Source organism: Galeopterus variegatus, unplaced genomic scaffold (assembly GCF_000696425.1).
Source record: "Galeopterus variegatus unplaced genomic scaffold, G_variegatus-3.0.2 Scaffold703, whole genome shotgun sequence".
Lineage (NCBI taxonomy): Eukaryota > Metazoa > Chordata > Mammalia > Dermoptera > Cynocephalidae > Galeopterus > Galeopterus variegatus.
This window is the reverse complement of record NW_007726814.1, coordinates 446,630-450,775: the sequence shown is the minus strand read 5'-3', so window position 1 is coordinate 450,775 and position 4,146 is coordinate 446,630. Positions and strand designations below refer to the sequence as shown.

Below are 4,146 nucleotides of genomic sequence, written 5' to 3'. Positions count from 1 at the left end.
CAGGTGGAATACGGTGGATTTTTAGGGCGATGAAACTACTCTGTATGATACTGTAATAAATGATCAATGGTTGCCAGGGGCTTGGGGGAGGGAGGGGGGAGGAATGAACAGGTGGAATACGGTGGATTTTTAGGGCGATGAAACTACTCTGTATGATACTGTAATGGTATACATGACATTATTCGTCAAAACTCATAGAATATACAACACAGAGAGTGAACCTTAATGTAAACTTGACTTTAATTAATAATAATGTATCGATATGCATTCATCAATTATGAAATTGTCACACTAATGCAAGATATCAATAATAAGGGAAATGGGTGGATAAGGGCATATATGAAAACTTTTCCATAAATCTAAAACGCCTTAAAAAATAATAAAGACTATTAATTTAAAAAATAGTAGTCCATTAATTTTTTTAAAGTGTAAAGGCTGAGGCTCATGCTTCCCAACAGAGCTCCTGATTGGAGAGCCATGGTCAGAGCCCCAGTAATTACCACAGCTCCGCTGCTGCTTCCGTTCAGAGGCTCACCCAGACGCTTGGAAGACGACAGGGAAGCACGCAAATGGCAGACAGATTTAGCTGGTTTCTCTGCATAAACAGGAACCTCATCAAAAAACTAAAAATCACTGTCCTCCCAGCTTCCTAATATTTAACCCCCTTGCATTTTTACTCAGGCCTGGACAAACCTCTATTGTCAGACTCTGTTTCTCAATTCCCATTCAGAACTACGTAAAACCTTCAGCCTAGTCTCTGACCAGTCCTGGACAGGGCAGGTGGTCGATTTTCTAACCTCATGCTCAGTTTTGCATCCCGAGTGCCCGGAGTAACCCCGAGGAACTCTTGGGCCTCTGAGATGAGACCCTCTTCCCTCAACTGCTCTTGGGGTTTCCCAGTTCATTCATGTGGCCTTCTAGTAGACGTCCCAGCTTCAGACTGAGTCCCAGAAGAGTGTAAACTGCAAGAGGGCAGGCTACAGTATTCACACTTTCCTGTTATCTGATGTATCTCCTGCACCTGAAACAATACCTAATTCATAGAAGGAATGTAAAAAATACTTGGTAAATAAATAAATGGATGAATAAAGAAAGGAAAAATATAGGCACATGTTTTTCCCAACTGCTCTTTTTTAGGAGAAAACTCTCTTTTTCTCTGAGATTATGTCCTTCCACTTTTTTGGTGTTAAAATGGCTTTTCTCTAGTAATAGTGGTTGCCTCTGTGGGAGGGACATTTATTTTTCCAGTGCAATCTTTTGTACATTTTGGTAATACCTATTCAAAAATGAATAAATACAAATTTAAAATAAAATTAAAAGAACATAATTAGTCTCTTCTTTTATGATGGCAATTTTTAAAAATTCCATAATAGGCAAAATAAAAATTAAAAATTTGCAATCCTATATTAATTTTCTAAATCTTTTTTTTTTTTAATAGCAAAATCCCAAATCCCAAAGCACTGAATACAGTGCCTTGCACGATACTTGGCACTTAAATATCTGATGAGTACATAACCTACCTATAGTTCTCAAGACTTGAGGTTAGTGTATGGATTCCACAACAATAAAAGTGTCCTTCAAGACACTGCTAAGGGCCCTTGACACCTGTCACTGTGTCAGAAAACAGCAAACTCCTAAGTGCTTCCCTGCGACTGGGCTCCTCCTGCTCCGATCCAATCTCACACTTCCCCCATTGCTTGTCCACTTGCATGCTCAGGGCGCCCTCCCTGCAGGCCGTGGGTGGGGGCGAGCTAGGAACAGTTGGGGAGACCCCTGGTTTCCTGATGCCTGTGGCGGTGGGTTGCAAATGAGGCTGTGTTTCCCTGCATCAGAGTCACTTGGGGCTTGTTACAAACGTGGGGTCCCGGCCTAGGGAATCTGAATGGGCGTGGGGTCACCTGGAATCTGGTAGTAGAGACACTCCAAGAGACCTTCCTGAGCTTCTAGAGCCCTCTCTGCTCTGTTGCACTCCCCCGCCGACCTGGACCTCCTGGGGACCAGAGGCCAGGTCTTCTTCACCTCTCGGTCCACAGGTCTACCATGGGGTGAGCACAGAGGACAAAGTCTACATAGTGTTTTGAATGAACAAATGACTAATCCACATTTAAGTTTTCACTAATAATAGCTTTTCCCATAATTAGTCCAAATGAGTGAAGGCTTACTATAAGGACATAGGATTTTGTTATTGGTTGAATTGTGTCCCCCCAAAAGATACTTTAAAGTCCTAAACCCCCGTACGTGTGACCTTATTTGGAAATAAGGTCTCTGCAGGTGAGTTCATGGGGTGGGGGTAGGGGTGCTTAATCCAATATGACTGGTTTTCTCATAAGAAGAAAACTCCTGTGAAGAGGCAGACCCAGCACAGCTGAAGAGCACCGGGAGCCCCGAAGCCGGGAGAGGCCAGGCGAGCGCCCCCGCCACCCAGAGGGAGCCTGGCCTGCCTGCACCCGGCCTTCACACTGTGGTCTCCAGAGCTGGGCAACAATCACTTTCTTATGCTTTAAGCCACCAGTCTATGGAACTTTGTTAGAGCAGCCCTAAGACACCAATACAGACTTAAAATGTAAAACTTACCCATGGAATAAGAACCCCCGGCATGGGTTTTTTTTTTTTTTTTTTTTTTTTTTATCTTGAAGGTGATAAAATAATGTGAACTACAGGTACTGATTGGGCTGCGCAAGGTACTGCTCCTTTTTTATACCCCCCACCCCACCCCCCAAGCTTCCTACTCCCTGGAAACGTGCTGAAGTGGTGTACACAGCGTACAGGGGCCCCACTTCACCCATGTGATGACTTCTGGCTGGGCTTCAGCCGGGGGTGCACCTTCAACCAGCCTTCTCACCCTGTGGGGTGCACACAGGTCCCCTGAGGACCTCCTTAAGATGTGGACTTGGATTCAGAGGGTCCAGGTGTGGCCATGCTGATGCTGCTGGCCCTCAGACCACACTTGTCGCAGCAAGCTTTTAGTTCAGTACCCACCCAGGTCCCGGAGAAGAGATTTAGAAGAGAGCAAGAGATGGATTTGGGGAAAGGACCAAAAAGGTTTCCAAAACATGATGTAAATCAGGGGGACACAATCCTGCCGGCTCTGGGATGTGTGCTGCAACAGTGAAAAAGGGGACTGTGTCCCTTCACCAGGATTATTTATTTTTATTGCCAAGGTCTTAGATCTTTTGGATTCCAATTTACTAATGAAGAAATGCCTTTTACGAAATCAGAGATTTTGTTATCAGCTCCATGGTTACCTACTTGGCAGCTGCTGCTTCTCTCCCTGGGATGTGAAAGCTCTTCCTAAATCCAGATGGCCTGAACACTTAAAGATGCTTTAATAATAATAATATTTAAATAATAATTTTAAAGGAAGTCTATATTTTTTTCACTTGTCAAACATCTAATTATTAAAGCAGAGAAATTTATTGTTGGGATGCTTTAATCACCTTATTAGGGGTGATGCTGGGATGGGATAAAATGTAAGCTAAATGTTGCTTTTTTATGTTAATATTTGACAATGTGAGAAGTGGATTTCAGCAGATTAAGAACAGCCTTAACAATGCAGCAGAGGCACAAGCTCTTGTTCTTTTTAGGACACAGCGTTAAATGTAACCAGTAACCTTCCCCTTTATCACTAAGGAGACCCTGAGCTAGACATGGAGATGGCCACACTGTACTGGGAGTGTCTTAAAGGTCACTTCTGTGCATTCAACTCCCACCTCTGTACAAGTCATTGATTGCATCTCTTTAATGGGTTTCATCACTGTGAAGAAAACCTTTTCATTTCTACCACATGATTTGACATTAAAAATTATTAAAAAGAGGGGCCGGCCCAGTGGCGCACTGCTATAGTGCACCGCTTGGGAAGTGTGGCGGCGCTCCCGCCGAGGGTTCGGATCCCACATACAGACCGGCCGCTCACTGGCTGAGCGAGGGGTGGGAGCAACACTGAGGGTTGCGATCCCGTGGCCGGTCCTGGTCCGGTACGGGCGCGACACTGAGGGTTGCGATCCGTTGCTGGTCACGAAAAGACAAAAAGGAAAAAAAAAATTATTAAAAAGAACAACAAAACCAAAGTCATGGCAAAAAAAAACCCCAATGTGTTGTGTATCATTTTTATTCTTGGGACCAGTTTTATTATTTTTGGAACTATTA

The 4,146-nt window shown here is 43.9% G+C and overlaps 1 long non-coding RNA gene across 1 annotated transcript; it reads right to left on the bottom strand.

The window, feature by feature from the left end:
* Window positions 1–222: 222 nt before the first annotated feature.
* On the bottom strand, window positions 223–1,893 carry LOC103589560. Its single transcript, XR_550399.1, has 2 exons — window positions 798–1,893; window positions 223–595 (listed from the first exon to the last, which is right to left on the bottom strand). It is a non-coding gene; the product is annotated as an uncharacterized LOC103589560 (long non-coding RNA).
* Between the last annotated feature and the right edge of the window lie 2,253 nt (window positions 1,894–4,146).